At 48.1% G+C, this 17,074-nt stretch overlaps 1 protein-coding gene across 1 annotated transcript in view; it reads right to left on the bottom strand.

The window, feature by feature from the left end:
• Positions 1 to 12,167, bottom strand: part of LOC126520922 (neprilysin-1-like) — a 253,446-nt gene extending 241,279 nt beyond the window's left edge. The window contains exon 1 of the mRNA XM_050169752.3: positions 12,001 to 12,167. The gene's annotated coding sequence lies outside the window, so the exon portion shown is untranslated. The remainder of the gene's footprint in view (positions 1 to 12,000) is intronic.
• Positions 12,168 to 17,074: the final 4,907 nt, after the last annotated feature.

Genomic DNA, 17,074 nt, shown 5'->3' with positions numbered 1-17,074 from the left:
GAATCCCGGCCACGGCGGCCGCATTTCGATGGGGGCGAAATGCGAAAGCACCCGTGTACTTAGATTTAGGTGCACGCTAAAGATCCCCAGGTGGTCGAAATTTCCGGAGTCCTCCACTACGGCGTGCCTCATAATCAGAAAGTGGTTTTGGCACGTAAAACCCCATAATTTAAAAAAGGTTTTCGATCTTCTTTCCATCTGCGTTACCCTGTCTCCTTTCTCTGAATTTATTTCAGTCTACCACTCGTGTCGCCCTTCTTCTTTCCTTCTTGAGCGTACTGCTGGGTATAGTGGTCTCTATAATGTAATGGTCGCTCCCTATGTTTTTGTTCGTGTTGTGCCATTGTGCGTCTACTATGTTTTTGCATAGGGTCAGGTCAGGGCATGTGTTAGCTTTCACACTGTTCCCTATCCTAGTTGGCACCAGCGGATCTGTCAGGAGCGTGTATCCTTCGTCCTGAACATGTTGCCAGAGGCTAGTACCCTTCTTTAAATTTGTTCTGTAACCCCATGCCATGTGTTGTGCGTTCATATCTCCGACTACTATTAGGGGATTCGTTTTACTGATTTTTCTGGCTTCGTTCATGGCTTTTATTATGGGGGAGGATTCCGCCTTGGGGGTGCTATATATGTTTAGAATAAAAAGCGGGGCCTCGCTTCTTTTTAGCGGTATGACCTCTATCAGGAGGCAGTCTGCACCGTTCGATTGAATTTCGTGCTCTATTGCAGTTAGATTTCTATGGACCAAGAAGGCCGTGAGTGGTTTTTCTTCCTTGCCATTTTCATATGTTTTATAATCCCGAACCTCTACTTTTTTCTTGGTTTCGTGTAGGGCTATGACATCGGGAATTTTTTCTTTTTCAAGGTTTTGAATGTGGAGCTCTAGGTTCTCCCGCTTTCCGCGGAAGCTCCTACAGTTCCATTGCCATATTCTTATCTCCGTCTGGCCCTTCCCCATGATTGGCTTTAGGGAGGGAGATGGATTGCGCTGTGGTGGAGGCCATGAGTCCTGGGGCCGGAAAGAGTTTGCCCATCACCTTAACCAGTTGATTGTCATGTTTCTGTACTAGCTCGTTTGTAGCCTTTGCTGCGTTTGTAAGGACTCTTACTTGTTGTGCTAAGGTTTTATATTGTTCCCTGGTCTCGTTTCTGGTAGCTGTGAAGCGTGCTTCTATGTTTGCTTCAATATTGTATTGCCTTTCCTCAATTTTATCTAATCTCGTTGCCACTGTTCTTAATAGGCTCACTACTTCCTCGTGATTCCGTTTTTCGTGATTCTCTGAGTCTTCCATCAACCTCTTTTTTGTCGGAGGCCCTCTTGCAGGTGAGGGTGCCCTAGAGGATGAGTTTGACGGGGGGAGGGATTCCCTCCGCGGTTCCTGTGTTAAGATCGCGGGTTGTTGAGCAATATGTGTTTTACTTTCTTGCTGCTGTTGCGTTATTGCCTTCATTAGTTCCTGAATTATTCGTTCCTGTTTTTGTATGATTGCTTTAAGTTCCTTAATTTTATTACTCTGGTGGGAGGATTGCGGTGTCCCGCTCACCTGATGTGGTGCTCCTTCCCGCCAGGCGTTCGGTAGCGCCGGGTAGGACTCTGAGCGGTCTCGTTTTCCTCGGTCGTTACCCTGGGCTCGGTTTCTCGATCTGCTTCTGCCTCGCTGTTGCTGCTGCTGTCTCGGGTGCGCAGGTTGCGCTCCCTGTCCCTCCGGTCGCTGAAATTCCACTTGAGGCTTCCCACTTCGTTTCTTGTTTCCCTTGGCGGGCGCTCTCTCATATCTGATCTTGCATTGGTTGGACCCCGTGAAGTGTTCTCCCTTGCACAGGATGCACCTCGGCGTGCACGTGGGCTCGTCTTGGACCGGATGCTCATCGCCGCACCTGTAGCAGAGATTTCTTCGTTCTTCCGGACACACGTCCGAGCGATGTCCCGGTCTTCTACAGTTGTAGCATGCTTCCACTTTGGGTCTGAAGAGGTAGCAGTTGTGGATACCTCCGCCGAATCAAATGGAGTCCGGGACTCTCTTGGTGTTGGCGAAAGTGATGAGAGGGCTTTTGATGATTTTCCCATCCTTCTTGCGTCCACAATCTCTAGCTGTGGGTTGACTTTAACGATGTCGTCCATAATCTCGGCGTGGCTTTGGTCTTCTAGAACGTGATACGCAATCCCCTTGATGCTGTTGTCCGGTGCCGCTACGTAGGCACTCGTCGAATAGACTTGGTTTAGGATTTTGATATGCTGTACTTCCGCGTGTTTCCCTGCGCGTTCCATAGAATGGGTGCTCACGGTAAAGGAGTTGTTAAAAGGATTGATCCTTACTTGGTCGTGTTGCTTGATTTCCCCAAAGTTCACTCCGATGTCCAGGCACAGGGCGTACAGTAGTGTAGTGGCCGTGTGGTCACGGAGCCGAAGTCCGCCTCTCGGCCGGTGTACGATCTTGTAGTCGCTCTCTGGCAGACGCGGGAGCGGCTTCTTTTTATATGGGCGGCGTCTTATCGATGCGTTCACCCCACTGGTCTGGGCGGCCTTGCCGGTGGCGTCCGTCGGTGTCATAGCTTCATCCTGTTGGGCATTGGCATCCCCATGCTTGGGGCGAGCTCGATCATGGGCTTTGATGGCAGCCTGTATCCATAGGCATCGGCCTTCATATTCCTCCGGGGATATTTCTTCTCCGTCTACGGCGTACTCCATCACGACAGCGTCGGTGACGGCTCGAGAGGCCGGCGGCGACGACGATAGCGCCCCTAATCGCGCTAGGCCTGAAGTAGGCCCAGCTCGACTAGTTGCGGCCGGTGAACGAAAGTGCCCCTAAAGGGGTAAAAAGGGGTCTTGCGCCTCGAAAAACAGCGGCAGGGTTCCAGGCACTCTCCGTGACCTTGTGGGAGCAGGTCCGGGTCTGCTGGTACAATAGTCGCTCGGAAAAGACCAAGAACTCGGGAGCCCATACGGAGCACATCCGCACGACTCAACGCGCCCCTCAAAATATTTCAATTAGTAGACCACGCACTATTCGAAAGCGCATTAAACTCAAACGAAGACCAAGCTCCGTGAATTGGCGTAGACTATTCCGCTCACGGAGAATTTACTCCGCTCTTGCAGGCTGAGACTCTCCTATATTAATTGAAGCGTATCGTGATTCCTTCCATTTCATTATTCAACAGCCTTGATTACATTTTCTCAGGCTAACTAAATCAAATGTGCTAAATATTTTGTCAATCTCCAGGGTGCAGAAAACACAGCTTCAACAGAGCTTGTTTTATGTCTTTCTAATTGCGAGCCACGAGATACAGTTGCAGCCGTAAAGGCTATCTTTGCCACCAATTATTTGTAATCTGATCACTTCAATTTTATGAAAGGGAAAAATTCGCATCCGCCCAAACTGTAGCACGAAAATACAAAAGAAGCCCCTACGGCTTTCTAAGAAAGAAGTCCCTGGTCCGGGACTCGAACCCGGGACCAACGCCATTCGGCGGCGGTCACTCGATCTACCATCTGAGCTAACCAGGATGGAAGCCGATCGCAAAGCGAGGGCGAATTAGTCGACAACTCGAGACACTGGAACACTGAGTATGGGAAATCAGTTCTGCGGAAGACCGCAAGATGGAGGAAAGTACATGATAGGGAAAAGGTGGGCATTCACCCGAATTGTAGCACGAAGCTGCAAAGGAAACCCATATGGGTTTCTCAGAAAAAAAAAAAGGCCTCGCAGTTGAACAAACATTCCTCCTGGTCCGGGACTCTAACCCAGGACCGACGCCATTCCGGGACGCTCCCACCTTGCGGGCCTCCGCAGAACTGCTTCGCCATATTCAGTGTCCCAATATCTCGAGTTGTCGACTAATACGCCGCGCTTTGCGATCGGGTGCCCTCCTGGTTAGCTCGGATCAGGCACGTACCCAGGGATAGGCAGGGTATGGGGCTCGCCCCCTCCGAAATTAAGTGGCTTAGCTCTACCCCCCCCCCCCCCCCGCCATTGCCACCACTCCTCACACACATTCCTACAGCGCTGCGAAATCAATCTGCCAATGCCAAATCAACCCACAAGAGATATGAATGCCAGCCGTTAGCTCGTCTGATTTTTCCCTAATTCTCCAGCAATTTTCGTATACGTTTGCAAATGGAAACAAGAGTCGCGAGGAATTGACAAATTAAGCGACCTACTAAAAGAGAGAGCCGAGGCAACTGCCAAACAGGAAGGAAAAGCGAAAATTAACAAATTTAACCGTTGTTCGTGAAAATATTTATGGATGAACATCTTTTTATTTAAGAAGGAAGTAGAGAAAATACAACAGGAAGTGGAGAATGATTCATTAGTCATTAGTCGAGCCGCCTCACGTGGACACTTATCTGCTATGCTTGTGTGGGTGTTTTTCTAACCTTCCTTGGTGGGCGCAGTGCGTTTCCAACCGCAGCATCCTGTGCTCTACGCGGTTGTACGGCACTGGTGGCCACGCAGTGTTACTCAACTTCCCTAGTAACAACACGGGGGTCGCTTTTCGTACGTAACTTGGTAGAGCAGTAAACTATGGATCCAAGATAACTGTGACTGTTCCGCAAATATATATTTCTCTGCAGTTCTTTCAAATCTAATTCAGAAAAACGCAACTAGACATCTTTATTCTACACTTTCGCTTGTTTACATGTTCTTGGCAGTGTTCTTCCTGCGCTCCTCTCCTGCGCGAGTCCATTTGATGTGGTTTTCCAAGTAAAGGAGAGGTGTATCTCACAGGCGTACAGAACGGATTTGTCATATTCAGTGTCCCAGTGTCTCGAGTTGTCGACTAATTCGCCCTCGCGTTTGCGATAGGCTTGCCTCCTGGTTATCTCAGATGGTAGATCGAGCAACCGCCTCGGAAAGGCGTTGGTCCCAGGTTCGAGTCCCGGACCAGGACGAATATTTCTTCAACTGCGGGGCTTTTTTTCTTTCGAGAAACCCTTATGGGTTTCCTTTGTAGCTTCGTGCTACAATTCTGGTGGATCTCCAAGTTTTCCCTTTCATGTACTTTCATGTACTTTCCTGCACCTTCCGGGCTTCCGCTGAACTAATCTGCCATATTCAGTGTCACTAATTTGCCCTCGCTTTGCGATCGGCTTCCCTCCTGGTTAGTTCAGATGGAATTCCACTTCCGGCCACCGAGCGTGGCAGACGTGTATGTCATGGGCTCCGTAGGAGCGGCTTTAGCGGCCCAGACGGGCCGCGGTAACAGGATTTCTTCCTCGGACAACGAGTACCAAGTTGTTCTGCCTAGTCTGCCAACAGGGCGTTTTGTTTTCAATAGGGTTTTCCTACACTGTGATGTCAGGGCCCGGCCATGCCGGGTGGAAGATTTTCGCGATGCACTCGCTCAGTTATCGCTCCTGCCAGAAGTGGCTGTTCTCGGGGCCTACCGTATCAGCCATGTGTGGGCCGTGACCTTCAAGGACAGCGACGCGGTGAAAAAGATCCTCAGCGTTGGAGAGCTGCAGTTCAAAAAGGGCCGGTGTCTCGTCATTGACCCCGCCAACCAGGACATACGCCTGAAAGTGCATTGGCTGCTGCACAGCGTTCCTAACGAGGATGTACGTCTTGCCTTCGCGCCGTTTGGAAAGGTCACGGACACCATCCGCGAGCGGTGGCGGGCTCACGGCGTGGCTGATAAGGACCCAACAACAAGGCTGGTTACGCTGAAGTTGAAGCCGGACTCGACGACCTTCCGCGTCAGGTGAGCGTTGCCGGCGAACCGGCCCTCGTGGTTGTGCCGGGCTCCCTTCTGCCTACGCTGCCGCGGCACGGGCCACATTCGTCGCGAGTGCCGTATTCCACGGTGTGATGCGTGCCGACGCTTCGGGCATGAGGACAGTCAGTGCGAGCGGACGTATGTTAGTGTGACCGGAAACGTGGGCAACGAGGACAACTCTGTCCTACTCATGGACAAGGCGGACATGGAAGACGCGTCGTCCGCGGCTGGTGAAGCAGCTGAGGTCGTGGCAGTCTGCTGTACCACTTGAACAGCAGGAGAACGACGTCGCTCAGGCTGTTGCCACAGGACACCAACAAGCGACTGCAGATGGCATTGCCGCCGTGCCGAATGCTGAAGTGAAAACCCCACCTGAGACGGAAGCGACCTCCAGCCTCCTTGAACCTGAGGGCATGGACACCCTTACCAGCCCAGCTAGTCTACCGACGGGGAAACGGCCCCACGACCAGACCGTGGGCCGGGCGGCGAAACAGGATGGCAGCGGCGGAGACGAGCCACCGCCCAAAGCGCCGGGTATAAGGAGGTCGACCTTGAAGCTGCGGCCGAACATTACGGTCGATCCCCGTAACTCCGTGCTGCCTAGCTCGAATGGAGTGAGCGCAATGACCGTGATCCTGAGCACTACTTTTTTAGATTCTTGTCAGGAAGGGACGCCCAAGTTGCACTTGACTGCCCTTTTCGAAAGGTCGATCTTCGTCTCCTTTAGTGGCATTCGATGTGGTTATCGCCTCACCATTATAAGCACTCGTCCTTGTGTAACTGTGATGGGCACCATTCTACCATGTAGCCATGGCGGTTAATATCGAAGGAACGCTACGCGTAGCCACGTTAAATGTACGAGGGTTCAGTGCAAGAAGACGGCAATGTCAGCTAAGTCGTCTCCTCTTTGATAATAATTACATATAGTGGGAATCCAAGAAACGAAAATTGAGAGTCAAGAGCTAACCGACATAACGGGGTCCAATTTTCGAGCTCACTTTGACGTTTGTCACGCGGTTGGTGGATCAGGCAGCTGCGCTATATTCATACGAAATAATTTTGGCATTTGTGTGCAGTCAATGTTTTCGTGTGAGTCTGGCCGCCTCTTAGTGTCTGATTTTTGTTTTTGGGATGTGGGTTACTGTGATATTTGTATCTATGTGGCGAATATTGACACGGACCGTCGATCTTTCTTTGGGCGTCTTGAAGCGTACTTAAACTGTTCCAAGGTGTTAATGCTGCTGGGTGATTTTACCTGTGTTTGCAATGCTGAAGACAGAGCGAAATGTTCACGTGGTCGCGATAAGAGTGCCGAATTTCTAGATGCAGTGGTGCATGATTGACCTGGAAGATGTTTTTAGCAGCGGTACTCGCCCGCGATTTACCAACATCCAGCGTAATAGCCACGCTCGATTAGATAGATTATACGTGTCAGCCGAATTAGTGCCCTTATGTTGTGAATATGATGTACAAGCTGTAGCATACAGCGATCACTGCTTGGTAACTGCCACGTTCTGGAAAAGACAAAGCAAACGGACCTTTAACTGGGATCTTTGGAATATGAATGCGCAGTTGTTGCATGACGATGTTTTTGTCGATGCTGTAGCGAAGGAACTAGAAAACCTGACTTCAGCCAAGCCAGTAAGATTTGCCATTCAATGGGAAGAATTTAAACAGAAAGTAAAAACAATGGCCATTGAAAGAAGCAGTGTCATTAGACACAACCTGAAACAAGCAAAAACAAAGCTTCGCCAGCAACTGCATTTTTTATCAGCATGGGAAGTGTCGAGCCTGGTGTGTACGTTAACGAATTAAAGGAAGTGAAAACTGTACTGGAAAGGATGGACACAGAAAAATACAAAGCAGCACTTGTGAGATCAAGGTCTGAGAAGTTGTGGGCGGGAGAAATTCCAAGGAAACGAGCCTTATCAGACGGGAAAAGGTACGCATGTCGGAAGAAAATCCGCCAGCTAGCTAAAGACAATCACATTACGTCCGACAAAAATGAGATCAAGCAAGGGATCGCCGATCACTTTAAAGCAATTTTAGGTCATCCGCGGAATCTTAAAGATAGCTACCAGAAAGAATTTCTCTCATTGATGCCAAAGCTCGATGGAGAAGTCGATGGAGACACGGCTGGAACTGCCAATTAGCCTGAGTGAGATAGAGTGCGCAATAGGCGAGTTATCCATCGGTAAAACACCTGAGCATGATGGCTTGGGAGCCACTTTCTATAAAACCTTCAAGTCTGCAGTGGCTCGTGTTCTTCACGAAGTTATCAGCGAAGCGTATGAGCGAAAAAGATTGCCCTTGTCTTTCACAACCTCGTATATCATGCTGATTCCGAAGAGTGATGATCAGAAAAAACTTTTGTTGCCAGGGTCATATCGCCCGATAACTCTAGCCAACGTCGACTATAAAATATTCACGAAAGCTTTAGCCAAACGACTGCAAAGTGTAATTAAAGGATTGGTAGGGCCGCACCAGACTTGTGGCATTAAAGGCCGCAGTATCACAACAAATGTACACGTGGCTCGAAGTGTGCTTGAGTGTCGCGATGCGATTGGCGATCACGTCGCGATGATGCAGATCGATTTGGCAAAAGCCTTCGACCTCGTCTCGCACAAGGCTTTGTTCTGCATACTGGAACATGCGAACGTTGACAATGTCATAACGGAAGGCGTCATGATGGCGTACAGAGAATGCTTAACGCGCGTCATTGTTAATGGGGAACTCGCCGATAGCTTTCGCGTGCTCTCGTCGGTACGGCAAGGATGCCCGCTGTCGCCCCTTCTGTTTACTGCTTATCTCGAACCACTCTGTTTGGCGATTAAAATTGACGAGCGCATAGCAGGCTATCGGCTGCAGGCAGCACACGTTCAAATTTTGGCATATGCCGACGATATCGCGATTTTCTGCACAAACAAAGCGAGCATTAAAGAGGCAACGACTGTTGTTGAAAAGTTTTGAGCTTCAACTGGAGCCCAGATAAACTGGGATAAGACTTCGGCTTCTGGCATGGGTAGTTGGAAAGACACGCCGGAGAATTTTTATCGATCGAAGTGGTCGACGTTGCCAACGCAGTACTTGGGTGTGCCTCTAGGAAGTTACCGCGAACCTGAATCGTACTGGCTAGATAAAGTTTCGAAAGCAAAGGAAAAGGCTGACAGGTGGAGAGGAAAGCAGTTGTCAATGTTTTCTAGAGCAACTGTTTGCAACCTTTTTCTTAGTTTCTAAGATATGGTACGTTATGAATGTGTTCTGTGCTGCGAGGGTAAGCGTACAAAAAAGTTCACCGTGTTTTCGTTATTTTCATTTGGGCCTCTACCTGGGAGAGGATGAGTCGAACGAACCTGTTCCTCCCGGTCAAGAAAGGTGGGCTTGGTCTAGCTCACTTGTTTCTGCGAGAAGTCGTGTCACGCTTTGTGTTTTAACGGGATCAAAACGATCTCTTTCTCCGAACAGTGATACAGGTACGGCTGTGTAGACAACTTCCAGCATTCGTTGTTTCGACGTTTTACAATATGCCAGGAGCCGTGACTGGTTACCTGCGTGAAGTGGTATTGTCATATAGGATGATGAATGTACGTTTTTCACAGCAATACCTGTCCACCGTCACAAAGAAAAACTATACAGAGATCTTGTGGACACGATGCTCCCTGCACCTTTGTACCGTTTTCCACACTGTGGAGGCCCAGGACAAGACGTTCTAAAGAGAGTGAAAAAAATGCATATATGGTCGTTCGCTAAATCTTTCTTCAATTTGCACGGAAACACACTTCCCGTTAAGACCTGGCTTCATGTAAAGGGTATTTTCATCCCCTGGAACACCGTCTGCTTATGAAAAAAAAAACAGGAAACAATAGAACATGCATTCTTAGATTGCTGGGATGCCATCTTTCACTGGAATGTTCTGCAGGGAACATTGAAAAAACACTTACCCCTGGACCAATATGGAATACGCTTCTTACCGACTGATACCACCGAGGATGTCCCGTATGACCTCATTATGATCCTGAGCCTCCGCGTATGTGGAAAACTAGACTGCAATTTCAAAACGTAGACATTGTTGTTCGACCGGTTCGTGAAAACTTCATTGAGTGTATTGTGTGTGAGAGAGATGCTTTGAAAGAGCTGCCTGATCCACCACAATGGATCTCTGTTTTTCATGAATTTGCGTTGTTGAAAAGATTTTAGTACCGTGTTGGCCAAAGCACGTTTTGTCCTTTGTAAACCCTGATTTAGAACGTCGAAGTCGGCAATAAAGAAAACAAGAACTGGTTAGCTCAGATGGCAGATCGAGCGACCGCCCCGGAAAGGCGTTGGTCCCGCGTTCGTGTCCCGGACCAGGACAGATTTTTCTTCAACTGCAGGGCTTTTTTTTTTTCTGAGAAATACCCTATGGGTTTCCTTTGTAGCTTTGTGCTACAATTCTGGTGGATCTCCAAGTTTTCCCTTTCATGTACTTTCCTCCACCTTCCGGACTTCCGCAGAACTAATCTGCCATATTCAGTGTCACTAATTCTCCGTCGCTTAATTTCTTAAACAAATCTTAATCATTCGTTCTCCCTTTGGAAATATTATAATAGATACTGAATTTTGCCATTCGTCGCACATGGCATAAGAGGCTTGAATGTCTGGCACATTCTCAAGTGCTGTCTCTTTGAAACGTAAATACTTCACAAGTGAATGCTGTGTTTCTTGTCTCTCTAGGAGAAGGCATGTGCTTGACTAAAGAAATAGCGGCTTTCGAATCACGTTTCAGTGCTTCCAGGCCAGCGAAATCAAGACAATCAATGCAATGAAAATTTGTGAGCTCACCGCGCAAACTGGAATCCTTCTATTTAAACCAGATCAGTCAGTGATTCTGATCAGAAGGCGATTATTTCATGATTCAGCAATGTTTTTATTCGCAGAATAATGCATGCTTTCTGGGACGTCGCAAGGCTCGAATGACAACTGACAGTTTTACCATAATTAAGGGAGGGGGAAGGGGTTAAAAGAATATCCGAGCTTCCTATTTTGTATTGCATCAAGACAGCAAGTTGGGCCAGTTGGTTAGGATTCATAGTAAGGTGCCTAACGCATGTCATGGTTTTTAAGCTGGCACCTATATACCGGGTGTCCCAGCTAACTTTAGCCAGAGTTTTGAAATGCGCCGATGCCACGTAGCTGGATATAACGAAGGTAATGTTGTTTGCCGTCGCTTGGACATACTCAAGCTTTTTTTTTTTTCATTCCGCCTAATTTGATCATTAGTCTTAATTAATCAACTTCTCAAATATTATTATTAGATGAAAAGTCTCAATGAGAAACTAGTAGAGCGACATGAAACACTCCCGATACAGCTTCTGTTACTCAATACGGGCTACATAAAAGTGTTTTTCCCAGTGTGAAAGAAGCCCGCAAATGCACGCAAAATTGTCGCGCGACTGGCCGCTCGAGGCACTTTGCGTGCATTCTCGGGCTTCTTTCACGCTCGGAAAAACACTTTTACGTAGCACGTATTGAGGTACAGAAAGCTGTATCAGGAGTTTTTCATGTCACTCTACAATTTTCCCGTTGACACTTTCCATCTATTTACAATATTACAAAAGTTTTACAGTACATTACAATATTACAAAACCTATTTTGTATTAACTCATAAACAGACCGTTCTGCTTTATATTCTACACTTTGGTTCGACCGGTACAGGTAAGACCACGTTGAAGTTCGCGAACACGCATTTGCAGCATGTTTGCAAATGTGCTAGGCGAGTACGAAGTGAGAAACATGAAAAGGTAAGAGAGTGCGAAAGGGGGAGGGAAGGGGAATAAAAATACATTGACCGGGACAATTTTATGCGTCTAACCACACTAGTTGGCATTTGCAGGCCGGATGAGCTGGCATTTATGGACATTGCCGATCTAGTGCAAGAAAGAGAGCCAAAGTACAAAAAGGAGGCATAGGGGCTGGTTTCACTGTTAATTACAAAGGCTGCGTCTTTGTCCTTCGCTTTGCTGTCGTATTTTTATTTAATAAATAGTAACTCGCCTAGCTTACAGTTTTAAGCGTACTTCAACGCTGACTTTATAGGATCTCGCTCCCTCTTGCGTGTCTGCAGACGCGTGCCGCACTTTGTTCTCACTTTACAGTGGTCAGTGCGTGAGATCGATGTTGGACGAGTGCCTGTTTGCGACGGTCTAGAGCCCTGTCACGAACTATTACGTAGTACGTCCATTGCAAGCGCCAGCGCAGTCACGCTCCGTTGCTGCTTCGTCTGCTCGAGCAGACGGCAATACTCACCCGAGAAGCAGACGCGCACCGCATGGTCGCGCTGTGACAGTCCCGGCAGGCGCAGCCGCTGCGTGTTCGTTGAGCGCTCGTGCGACGCGGCTTTCGTTGCCCGACGTCGAGCACGCGACGTGACACGCGTGCCCTGGGAACTCGACACCCTGCGGGAAGCGCCTCTCGTCGCGCGCTCCGCCTTTCGAGAGTCAACTGGCCACGCACAGCGCGCGGTCCGCGATTTCCTGACCGTCGGGATCGATAGACCAATCAGAGCGACGCTTTCCTCCGCTCTCTGGGGCTCCCACTGTCCCAAGTGCCGTGCTCTCGTGTTCCTCGAGCATCGGAAACTTCTCCCTGAAGCTCTCGTCTTCCTGCTTCAGATTTCTTTATTATTGTTATTTACTTAAGAGCCGGGCATTTTTATCTACGGATACACTCATGTGCAGAAATTTTTAACGTTGCCCTTGTGGCAATTTGTTGAACTTCACCGCAATATACCAGCGTAACTCCAGTGCGCAGCCTTTTCAAAAATTATATTTCAGAACGCCTGCTGAGTTTTGAAAAGCTTTTGTTAAAAACGTCCATAGGGTACCCTTCCTTCTAATACCATACGCATTTACGAGAAGAAAGGGGGTTAACTGAGGGGCCCGATTTTTATTAGTCATATCATAAGAAGCCAACAAACACTGACGCCAAGTACAAGGTCCTTGGCGTCAGTGCTTGTTGGCTTCTTATGAAATACGCATTTGCGGCGCTTAGCGCTACCTCGCCAAGTGCCGAATAAGCGCCGTAAGTGCTACATACATACATATATTACATACATACATACATACATACATACATACATACATACATACATACATACATACATACATACATACATACATACATACATACATACATATTAAAAACGCTGCCCATTAGTTTACGCTGGTGCATTGCGGCAAAGTAAAACTGCCGAGGGGCAATGTCCAAAATTCCTGGATATGTTTTTTTACCTCAATAAGCGTAGTCAGTGGCGTCGGCTAGGCAACGAAAACTGTACAGAGCTTACGGTGGAAAGCGTGCTTATGCGCACTTTTTTTCCTCACCGGGACATTCTTCTTGCCCTTGCGCTTATCTCCACCGACCTCCTCCACTTGACTGGCGGTGTGACTTATGCGTGTGACTCGGGACCTTTTACGACTTCCAACATCAGTCACTATAGCTTGTCGATATCGAGTTTCAATTATTTACTGTTTCGTAGGTCAATGCATAATTCCGTTAACTTGTATCATTCGTCACGAACTGCAACCCTCAGCTTCAGGACTGCACTCTTGATTTATTGAACGAAACCATTTGAAGAGTTCACAGATTTTAACAATCAGCAATTTTTCGACTATCTCATTACTTGCGAAACTGATACTTCATCTTTGTTTTGTGTTGAATACTTGATATAAACTATTTTTGTTAATTTGTTCATCGTTACGTTAAGAGAAGCTTCAAGACGAACTACCTCCCACATATTGGGCACAAACTTGGAACTTAAGAAAGAAACTTGAGAAATAGTTAGGCAACAAGCGATGAAACGAAAAATGTTAGGCGCAGCGTTAGGACAACGGAGGACAGCGGTGCAGATTAGAGAGCAAACGAGTGTAGCCGATATTATAGTTGAAATTAAAAGGAATAGAATTGAACTGAGAAGGCCACGTAATGCGTAGGGTAGATAACCGGTGGATCATTAGACTTACAGAACGGGCCCCAAAGGGATGGAAGCCCAGTCTAGGACGGCAGAAAACTAGGTGGGATGATGAAATTTAAAAATTTGCAGGCATAACTTGGAATCAGCTAGTGCAAGGCAGGGCTAATTGGAGATCGATGGGAGAGGCCGTCGTCCTGGGGGGCACGGGACAAAAAAAAAAGGAGGATGATGATGATCAACCTGCCATCGCGGTTCCCGAATTTTTATCTGCTATAAATGTGAAGCCATAGGCGTGCGCACATTAGGGGCACCAATCTCTCTCGCAGAGTCCACACCCCCTCCCCGTCTCCCCCTCAGCCTGATCCCTACCCGATCCATTTTCTTTCTCGTGTGATAGTCACCCCGGGACGCTTTCCACATGTTCAACGAAAATGGGAAAGTCACCATAGAATATAATACTACTATTCATTCGACAAACATTTGTCGCACTCGCACGTTTTTAAACTTCTGTTCTTAAATTAAAGCTGCGCTTCCCATGTTTTGAGAAATGAGCCTGTTGCGCGCAATACGGACACCCCGCAGAGAAGACGAACACAAATGCGTCGTGAAACAGACGCTGCAGCGTGAAAAGCATGAAGCCATACGTGAAATGCCGCGTCGGGCTGGTTCATCAAATTCAGCTGACATGCGGTAAAATATGCGTAGGGCATACACGAAACAGCTGTCGAGCGCGAAAGAGCGATAAACAACCGGTTAAGCACACTGTGAATCTCGCACATTTTCAACCAAAGCTAAAAGACAAAAAAAAAAAAAAACGCTTGGAAATAGCAGGAGTGTCATGGCGAGATAATTGTTAGAAGCCTAATTTATCGAGGGAACAAGTGCATCAGTGATACTTGTGCGGTCTCGTACGACAAGCAAATGGAGGGCGTCCATGCGCGATGCGTAGGAAGGCGCCCTGCAGAAGCGCACGCCCTTGGGCTGCTGATTGGTTTCAGACTTCAGTGGAAAGAGTGCCAAGTGTGCTGACAACGTGTGCTACGATGTTTTTCCTAGTTTCGTGCACACATTGCTGTTCACCAAGCAGCAATAAATTCAGCTGGCGCTCAGTGGTTCTCGTCGTCTTCTGTGTGTGCTTCTCAAGATGGCAACCAACCATCCCGACGCCAGGTTGTCTCTACGCTTTCTTTAACGGGGTTTGTTGCATCTGCTCGGTCGGTTTCCCGTCGAGTCCTGAAGAGAACGCAATTTACGCTTGCAACGTCTCGACGGGCCGGCGCTCTAGGCAGTGCCTCAGCGTGATTGCATGCGTATTTGCATGCAGTCGCTATGCCGCACTGCAAATGCTGTGCAGAAGCATTCGTAAAACATTTCATTAGCCACTTCACGTAATAATTGAAATACGTGCGTTGGAGCTGCATAACTTTGTTTTTTTTTCAAATCCAAGCTTTCGTTGTCTCTTACCAACTGTTTGGCGTGGGTCGTTTATATATATATATGACTTTGTATGCTGACAGCCGCACTACTAGCGTGAGTAAGTGCTCAGTCTACGTTCTATGTAATAAAAAGATAAATCCCGGCATGAAACCTGAACACATTGTGTCGGCTCATAGACGTCTCAAAACACACTACCGTCATGAAATAGCGTAGTGCATTCAGCGACTTCTTTGACTCGACTCATTTTTCATTATTTAGCCACTCGGTACGTGTTACACAACGCAGCCACAAACGTTACTTAAAACAGCCTCAGTGCAACAGGTGCGCCGACGCCCGCCCACTGTCAGACCTTCGACACCGGCAAGTCTGGTCGGTCGGCTTCCTTACGGTGGGCCGATCCCGGAAACAGTGTGATACGCGCGGTCGCGTGGATCACGTGGTGGGCACGAAATCATTCTGCCCCAAAATTCGTCGCAGAAGATGAACACCTTTGTAGCATTTTATTAACCACTTCACGAATGTTTCGTTTAACAGGGATTATAACATGTGCGTTGAATCTGGACGATTTTCCTTGTTGCGCAGTTGCAACTTTGATTCCCTTATTTATTGGCAGTTTCTTGACAGTTTTTCAAACTTTCTTAAGAGTCTGAGTAAAATATATTCTCCTTACAGTCAGCACTATTTGGTTTCTGACGTGAAACGTCTTTCAGTTCGGTCAGAGGGTATATCACTTGCTAAAACCGCATGTAACGAAAACTTGTTACATACTATTATCGCTTATATCATTGCGACCGTGCTAACCACGCGTTTTACTTTAGATTCGACGAGACTTGGGCAGCAAGACGGAGAGACGCGTCTTCACGGGGAGCGATCGAGGCAGGCCAGCGTATCCACGAGGGCGGCGCGGGCCTTGGCGGCAAGATGCCCACTACGAATGCGGAGCGAGCCCGATTCTAAATTTATGCATTTATTTGCTTATTTATTTATTAGTACCTCAAAGGCCCTTGGTGTGCTGTATTAAGGCAGACCTTAATATCCCTACTAGCTGTAGCTTAAGTTAAGCACGTAAGCTTTCTAATGGATTAATAAATGTAACGGGTATTTGGTTACGTCATTTCCGTACACTAGGGCACGTGCACTCTCGGCAACATGCACAAGACGTTTCACATATCCAACTGCGAAGGCGTCCCTGGTGCAGTCTACCGTAGTGTTTCATTTAAATGCGGCAAATTCAATTCGGATCGGTGCAGCCGCTGCCTTACGAGAACATTCTTGCTCTCCAGATGTATTTAGGCGGAGATGGTAGCGACCTCCGCTTACTCCTAATTCGCAGGAGACCGCTGGAGTAAATACTGATACATGCATATTGCATGTTTCTTGTGGACGATGCACGCGGGCGCCCCGACGAAGACGACTAACGCTCTCGAGCTGTCGGCTGAACTGCCCAGCGCTGCAGTCACCCTTTGTAAATATACTTTGTAAATAGTCTCCAGTTCTTAACCCTTCGTTCGCGTAACATTTTGTGGAGGGTGCCGTTTCCCGTCCTCGCCACGGAGCTACGCAGCGGCCGCACCGTCCTGCTTTCCGCCATGGCTCTCGGTGATGACACCTCGTCTCCTTCTACTCCTGCGACCCCGACAACAACGAACGTTACCGTTACCAATCCCCGCGATCCTGGCATATTCTCCGGCCAAGATAATGTCGACGTTGAGGACTGGCTCACCCTGTATGAGCACGTTAGCAGAAACAACCGCTGGGACCCTGCCATTATGTCAGCCAATGTCCTGTTCTATTTGGGCGGAACTCCTCGTGTCTGGACACACGAAGACGAGATCTCTAGCTGGGATGCTTTCAGGGAGAAGCTCGCCGACCTCTTTTGAAATCCCACCGGTCGGCAGCTGGCTGCTAGAAAAGAGCTTGCTACCCGAGTTCACTCTTCTACTGAATCGTATGTCTCGTACATACAAGACG

The sequence above is a fragment of the Dermacentor andersoni genome, chromosome 3 (assembly GCF_023375885.2).
Source record: "Dermacentor andersoni chromosome 3, qqDerAnde1_hic_scaffold, whole genome shotgun sequence".
In the NCBI taxonomy this organism is placed as follows: Eukaryota; Metazoa; Arthropoda; class Arachnida; order Ixodida; family Ixodidae; genus Dermacentor; species Dermacentor andersoni.
Note: the sequence above shows the minus strand (reverse complement) of the source record. Positions and strands in the feature narration are given on the sequence as shown.